Source organism: Nelumbo lutea, chromosome 2 (genome assembly GCF_056320005.1).
Source record: "Nelumbo lutea isolate HS-2025 chromosome 2, American lotus-T2T, whole genome shotgun sequence".
Lineage (NCBI taxonomy): Eukaryota > Viridiplantae > Streptophyta > Magnoliopsida > Proteales > Nelumbonaceae > Nelumbo > Nelumbo lutea.
This window is the reverse complement of record NC_142685.1, coordinates 28,808,719-28,817,659: the sequence shown is the minus strand read 5'-3', so window position 1 is coordinate 28,817,659 and position 8,941 is coordinate 28,808,719.

The following is an 8,941-nucleotide window of genomic DNA, read 5'->3' as shown; positions in this document are numbered from 1 at the left end:
TGGGTTCCAAGAGAGATTGACAAAATTAATTGGGATCTCCTATGGACCATATTCCAACCCCCTACCAACATGATTTGACACGGCACATTTCACCATGAGACTTGAACCTGCCATGTATTAGATGTGCAGTATATTACTAGGGTGTTGGAACATATTTTGTTGATAAGTGATTCAGCTTGACATAATGGATGCACAAAATGCAACCAACGCACACCAGCCCCAACGCTAAGAAAATGTTGTACATAATAGAAAAGCCTGAGTAGGGATCTACCATCAACAAAACGCTCAACATTGTACTAACATACCACTACAATTATTGAGATCTTATGTCAATGAAACACATTCCAACGGTCTATTGTGACCCACCATAAAAGTGGGACTTGTCATGTATGAGATGTGCTATGTGAGTTAGAGGGTTGTAATGTGTTTTGTTGGCAGGTAATCCGGACTTGTACATTAGTAACATCTTTCATGTCATTTGTGGGAAGATGTTCCAAATGTGCATTACAGTGGTTAGTTGGGAATGTTGGGAGCATTGATTAATTGGTAATAGATCTGAATTCGCATAGAACAAGAAATACGACTTATAAAATGCTCCTCATACCAATCTCACAGTCACGTCCTACTATGTATTGGGAATATCTCCTATAATAACAATAATAATAATAATATATAAGTATAGATGATGTTCCTGATGTGTGGCTGAAAATTCTGTGAAATTGATGTGAGGAGCCACCTATGAGGAGCAGATTTAGATTAAAAACTATTGTACCCTGGATTTCAAAACACAATGTGTCAGATCCATGGTGTTCAAAGGCTTCAGATACATGATGCATTCAAATTTTCTGGAGAGCATTGCAGGTTTTTCTATTCTCTTTGATTTCCCATTTACATATTACGGATGAACACTTGAACAATTGAACCAACGGTTTAAAGTTTAACAGGATACATTTGAGCCAAGGAAATCCGGTTTTACATCAAATCCAACAAGTAACAACATTAGTTTACATATTCTAAATTTAGGGTATATGATGCACTTGTATTCAACATAAATGCATATGTATATACACTTGGATATACCAAACTCCAAATTTGATTGACCACTAGTCGAATTCGAATGAAATTGAATCTTATCCATTAGATTTAAATCGAGATTGAATACCACTAATAAATAAATTAAAATAAAGTTGATAAGAATGCTGTATATTATTAATAAAATTAACTTTAATATTGTATATCATGAATAAAATGAATTGATTTGACCAAAAAAATAAAGGGTAAAATATAAAAACCTCCCCCTTGTAGGTTCACTAAAACCTGAAGTTACCTCCCTTTACCTCCCTTCCATCTTTATCCCAATAATGGAGACTACAAAGTTACAAACTTATCATTACAACTTATTAAGACATCTTTCAATATAATTCAAAATATCATATTTGTCCCTTCTAGCTTGACTAGATCTAACATTTTTATGGGCTAAAATTATTTTATTCTTTTCAATTTAGGCAATGAATATCTAATTAGTTAAAAGTGAAAACTTTTTTTAGAAGTATTTTAATAAATTTTCATATGAATCGATAGATATAAGAGTAAATTTGATACTTTTGAAAAAGTAATGCATTTGGCTAATGTTTTTCCGTTCAAGACAATAATAAAAGGGAGGTAATAACTATAGGTGTTTTCATTACCACATGGGATGTATGTTTATCTTTTTGGCACACATGCTTGATTTTAAGTAGGGAAGTATGTTCCAACTTGTTGATATGCACTCCGAGGAACCTCCTCAGTAGGAATGGCAACAGGGTGGGGTGGGGGCGGGGACAGGGGAGCCTCTCTCCATTTCCGTCTTCGCAAAAATCCCCATCCCCATTAATGGAGACAAGGTTATCCCCATCCCCATCCCCATTCCCTGTAATTTTTTATAATGTTAATAATTTTGTTTTTGCTTTTTATTTTATTTAAAAAAATTAAAATTTATAATTTATTAAAAAAGATTCAAACGTATTCAACCATATATTTTAAAATATTAATATATAGATGTATGTGTACATATATAACGTATACATACATACATATATATATATATATGTTAGTGGGGATCCCATGGGCGGGGAGCAAGATCCCCGTGGGGCAGTCCCCGCTAATATGGATGAAAATTTCCCCATCCCTGTCCCCATGGGGGAAAAATCATCCCCATCCCCTCCCTATTTGGGGGATCCCCACAAGAATCGAAAAATAGGAAAAATTGCCATCCCTACACCTCAGTCCTCACCTCTTTCATTTTCCATTTTTAGAAGTTTTCGTTTTCTTATATTTTGCTCATTATTGTGTGGTTGTGGTAGTATGTATATGCATTATTTATGGGTTCCATCCAACTACCGTCCTAAGCAAGTTGCCATTGCATCCATAAAAAAAAACACAAGAATTTGTTTTTGTGACTTATATATATACATACGTAAAGCCACCTACCATCACTATTAATAGGATTAAGAAACTTTAGAATATTAGGCTATTCGAAATTGGCTTGGCATAAAACTATGGGGCTTGAGTTCAAGTTTGAATTCAATTGAAGTTAGAAATGATAGTTTGAATTCGGCTTGGATCAAAGGCTTACATGTTCAAGTTTGATTTGTCTCGAGCTCAAATCCATCAATAAAATATAAAAATATAAATTATATATATGTGTGTGTGAACTCTATTAGGTTTATGATATTTACGAGTTAATTAGCATATAAGCCTATATATTGGACTTGAAGCTTGAATCAAGCTTTTCTCGAGCCAATATCAAATAGCTTGAGAAAAGCTCGTGTCTACCCTTACTATATGGTTGGTCATTAGTTCGGTTGAATTAACAAATTAGCCTTTATATATTGGACTCAAACTCAGCTCAAAACTTGAATTGGCTCTATTTCAATCAAGTTTTTCTCAAATTGAGTTCAAAGCGCTCAAGAACAACTTTTTTCATTGTCATCTAATGAAAGTTGAATTAAGTAAATCTATTGTAAACGATAAAGGTGTTTTGGAAAAATGAAAACTATACAGTGTGCTTTAATAAATCTATGAAATTACATGAGTGTTTTTGGAAAAATGAAAACTATACAGTGTGCTTTAATAAATCTATGAAATTACATGAGTGTTTTAATAAACAAACATTATGAAAATCCACTCATCTTGCTCAATTGTTAAGGCTGTATTTGGAAATATTGCAAATCCCAGTTCAGTGCATATGTGGAAATCAGATCCAGTACTCGCAAAATAGTGCTCACACTGTCTTCGCAGCCACTTCCAATCATGTATTGAGAATATTTTCGTATTTGTATATTTTTATTTTGGGGGAGATATTCCTAGTACACAACTGCAAGTGGCTACAAATACTGTGTGAGCACCGTTTTGCATATGTGCACTCTTATTCAGTTTTTCTAGTGGTTGGCAACAATATAATTGTGTATTGATGGACAGAAAACAGAAATTTCAAGGCATTTTTACAATTTACACCCAAAATGAGAGGCAATTCTGCATAAAAAAAATGAAGAAAACATTTGCATAAGGATTTTAATATCGAGGCGCACGATACTCATATGCGCCTATGCATATTTCTATTAAAAAATGCAATTAGAGCGATTTGAACCTTAATCAATTAATGCACTTAACAATTTAGCGCCTAAGCTATTAAACCACTAAGCCACTTAATTTTCATTATCAAAATAAAATAAAATAATATTTATTAATTTTATTCTCTAAATGCAATCCTAATAAACAATACATATTTATGTCTAACAATTCCAACTAAAAATTAAAAAGAATAATTTTCAAAATTAGTATTTTATAATATAATGGAATAAATAATTTATCTAACATACATTTATATCAAAAAAGATTTTTAATTTTAAAGAATTATAAAAATAAAATTATTAATAATGGAATAATAATTTTAGTAATCATATGATATTTATCTTTGAAATTTTAATGTATTTAATATATCTTAACTTGAGATTATATATTTTTATAAATTATTAAATGATATTTTAATTTACATTTGAGAATTAAGTATTTGGTTGACTATTTTTGTTAATCTATAAAATAAAAATATTAAAATAGAAATAATTGATATAATATTAAAATATAATAGGTGCATATGTTTTGTGTTTTGTATTTGATGCATTGTCAATAAAATTGTATGATATTTATGCATCCTATCATATAAATTATAATATGTTTTTCATATACACCACTAAAATATACTTTTTTTTATATATTTATACTATTTATAGTCATTTAATTTTAAATATAATATTATTAATGTATTTATGGAATTTTTTACATGTTATCCTAATGTATCCAAGCATTTTTCATATTTTTGTCGATATCCATATATTTCCAAAACACATCCTTATCCATATTCATATCTTGATACAATACCCAATAATAATACTTTAATCCTTCATTCAAAGTGAACAATATATTTCAATACTGAACTCATATTTTCATTTATTATTTACTAAGAGAATTATTATCGATTCCTGTTTACATCCAACTTTGCGTTTCTATATACCAAATTACACTCTACAATTTTGCATTTGCACTATATTTGCACCATTTCAGATCTGCCAAGCGTTGACCAGGAACATCGGTTGTACTTTACATCCCCGACTGCTCATTGATATTCTCAATGTGCGAAGCTTTTGTCTTTTCGTTCTAGGGTCTCGATCTTCTCGTTTGCATACAACCACGAGACAGCAACCCTAACACAAGCAAGGACTCCAGCCACACCTAGGTATGGACCCCCACCTCCATTGTGTTTCTTCTTCGTCTCATCGTCATTGGTTTTTCACTCTAACAAATTGAAACTTAATTGGCCAGGTCCAGTGTAACAATTGAAGCTTAATCAGCCTTGCTTTGGTTCCCCTTCAATTCCCTCTTAGAGTAGGTTCTCGTCAGGGAAATCTTCGGAAATTTCCTTCAAACGAGGTTAGTTCTTCGCTTAATCAGACCTCATGCCTCTTGATTTCATATATTGGAATTTGTTCATTTACAATGAAAATTTTTGCCGACAATTATGGTTCCTTAAATATAACTGTTTTTTTGCTAACTTCTTTAAACAAAACTTGAAATTCAACTTGCTAATACCAGTAAACAGATGTTTGCTAGAATCTTTAAACAGAACATGATATTCCAATTTTTACAGTGAAAAATTTTGCTGACAATTAAGGTTAAGTGGATAATGATTTCATCCAGATGATAGAACAACTTTGAGATTAATTGAGGTTAGCTCTGGCATTTTATAGTGTCTAGGATTGAAATCTTGATCATAGAATGAGGTTGGTTTTGTTATGCTTAATTTTAGAAGTACAAAAGTAATTGTTAGCTTTTCACTATAAAACCGAGATTTTTAACTTTTTTCCTCCTTGTTCCGATCAAAAGACCCACTGCAAGATGGTGTTTTAATACGTTTGAGAAGGTTGTTACCGCCTGGTGCCGTAAAAAATCGTCTAGGTCCTCAAGGCAGTTCGGAGTTTACCTACAAAGGAATAAGGAAGGTCAGAGAACCCGGGGTGATATCTCGGACTTGTAACTCCAACTATTAAATTAGTGCACCGAGCTGTCCAAAGGGGGTAGATGAGAATTCAATGAAGCACAAAGTATGAATTGAATGCTATTATGACCTTTATATAGGTCTCGGATGCACATCGAAATCATACGTCTTAGACAAGTGTGAAACATTTGTCATACCTCGAGACACTTGATATTTGGCCTTGAACACCTAGGGCCTAGTCAGGACACCTGGAGCTCGGCTCCAGGACACCTAGAGCCCTGTCAGGTTACCTGGTGTTTAGCTAGGATCACATGGAGATCAGTCAGGCCACCTGGTGTTTAGCCAAGATCACATGGAGATCAGTCAGGCCACCTGGGGCTCAACCAGGGCCACCTTTCAAGCGATCTGGCCACTTGTAGTGCTCGGGTGTAGCATGCTTGGCTGACCTGTGTGCCACATCATGAATGCATTGTGTGGGCCTGGGACCCACTGACTGGTTGTCTTACGTGTTGACTTTTCTGTTGCATGGGCTGCCAAATGGTTGCTCTCTGAACACATGGTGGAGTCATGTGCTTGCCTTTGACAACAATTCATCTTAGTGGAAACTGCCTCCTCGGACCTCAAATCAATTGTCGTCTAAGGTCGCTCTTTCGTCAGGACTTCATGGAAGTTCAAGGCTGCTCGTTCCTCAGGTCGTACATCTCTTTTGTCCTTGCAAAAAAAAAACGTGTTGTTAAAGAAAAACTGAAGATCTGGAATTTGGAAAGTATGATGATTTTTTAAACTGAGAAGACATCTTGCCTAAGTGTGATTGAGGAAATAGATAGAGCTGAGGAGATAAGACACATCTCAGAAGAAGAGAGAGTGAAAAGAAGTCAAGCCTTTGACAGGAACGATGGCTTATAAAGATGAGCTTAGATAGAGACAGAGGGCAAAAGTAAACTGGTTGAAGGCGGGAGACAAGAACACCAACTTTTTTCATAGAATGGCAAATGCCCAAAACAGGGTCAACACCGTTTGTAAGTTAAAACATGAGGGTGGGATAGGGGAAACCTTATCTGAAATTAAATCAATTGCAACTACCTTTTACAAAAACTTGTACCAATATTGGTTTAAAAGGCCCCTCCCTTCTGATACCCCCTTTAAACATCTTAGTGAGGAGCAAAAACTTTTCCTAGAAAATCCATTCACTGAGGAAACTAAGGGAAGTAATTAGCAAGTTGGATGGTGATAAATCTCCAAGGCCGGATAGATTGACAAACCTTTTCAATGTTAAATGTTGGGACTTTATCCATTAAGATGTGTTGAATGCCTTCTAGGACTTTTATAGAAATGCTTCTTTGCAAAGTAGAATAAATACCACTTTCATTGCCTTGATTTCAAAGATCAAGGGGTTGTGAACTTAAAAAATTTTAGGCCCATAAGCCTTCTCAACAGCTTCTAAATCTTAGCGAAAGTTATTTCTAAAAGATTGAAAGGAGTGTTGAATGGTGTGAATGTGTGATCTCTAAGAATCAAAGTGGAGGAATTGGATTAAGGTCTGCACTACTTCCTCTAAGTTCTTTGTACTAGTTAATGGGCAATCAGCTGGCTTCTTTGAGGGCTCAATAGGTATTAGGCAGGGAGATCCCCCCCCCCCCCCCCGCCCCACACACACACATTATTTATTTGTCTGATGGAAGTACTCTCCCAATTCAGCAAACTAGCTGGAATTGCTACACTTTGGGAAGGTTTTGAAAATTTTCCAGGTGGTGAAAAAGTCAAGCTACTTAAGTTTGCTGATGACACTGTGTTGAGGGCCCGGGAATAGGATCTTGTCACGGGTCGGCCCATGGGGAAAACCTCCTGTTTTCCCTTGTTCCTTCCTGCTCGTGATGAACCTATCTTGGTACCTTTAGTGATTTGTCCAAGAGATCACCAACTCTCCTAACTCACTCTTGACTGAATAATTTGATATCTCATTCAATAATGGGGTCTACTTAAATAGGAGATTACAAGAGTCTTAATCAAAGGGAGTCTCCTTGTTGAATAGGGAGACTTCCAGTTTTATCTTGCTAAGGATAAGATAAGCTAATCCTAATCTGATAAGCTACTAACAAGATAAGATAAGCTAAGCTAATCCTAATATGATAAGCTATTAACAAGATAAGATAAGAGATAAGAACAATAAGATAAGAACAAGCAAAATGAGCTAATCTAATCTAGATAAGGCTGCTGTTGCCGAACTGGGTAGGATGAGCATCACTGAATCCTTACTGCTGCTGGCAGTGGGCCCGGGGCCTGTTGCTGCCAGCGGCGATGGTACGTCTTCCCGAGGAAGGCATCCATAACACACTGCATTCCATTGATGCTTCTCATGATCAGTTGGAAGTGATATTGGGCATTTTGTGTTGGTTTGAGGTGGCTTTCAGTCTTAAAGAGAATCTGGGCAAAAGTTTGATTACCCCAGTGGGGTAGGTTGAGGATGTGTAGGAATTGGCTGGTGTGTTGGTTTGTCAAGTGAACCATCACCTAGTGAAAGAATCTTGGGTTGCCTCTAGGGTGGGGGGTTAAGTGTACATCTTCATCTATTTTGGAGCCAGTAATTGATTGTATAGAGAATAAATTATCTTCCTAAAATGCAAAGTATCTATCGTTTGGAGGAAGAATCACCCTAATCAAAAGCACTTTTTCTAATCTTCCCACGTACTATCTCTCCCTTTTTCCAATCCCAATGAAAGTGGCTAAGAAATTAGAAAGTTTGCAAAGAAATTTATTGTGGAGAGGCTAGGACTCTCTTGTGGAGAAAGGCAGCTTGGGGTAAGGAAAATCAAGGTGTGAAATAATACTTTATTAGGTAAATGGATTTAGAGATTTGGGACAAAAAGAAGTTATTGGTGGAGGAATTTGATTGCTTCCAAATATGGAACAGATAGAGGTGATTGGTTCTCATTGGATACCTTACCCTCTTACGGCTACTCCATCTAGACGGGGATCATGAAGACTCTTCCTGCTTTCTCTGGAGCTCTGGGCTTTAAATTGGGCAGAGGAGACAACCCAAGTTTTTGGAAAGACCCTTGGTGCACTGATATTCCTCTAATTGATGTTTTCCCCCCAACTTTTTCAGTATGTTGACTTGATAACCAGGAAGCCATTGTAGTTGACTGCTTTGAGATGGTGGGAAACAATGTAACTTGGGACCATAGTTTAGAAGAAACTTCCATGACTGGGAGTTGGAAGGGGTGTTGGGTTTGCTTTAACTTCTTAAGAATTAGGCTGTAAATGTAACCAAGAAGATGAATGGAGGTGGAAATGGAGTGGGGACGACTTATTCTCTGTTAAATCTCCGATGGCTAAGCTAAGTGACAATAGTGGCGAGTCTTTTCTTTTAAAACAAATATGGAACCGTATCAGTCCCTTGAAATCTAA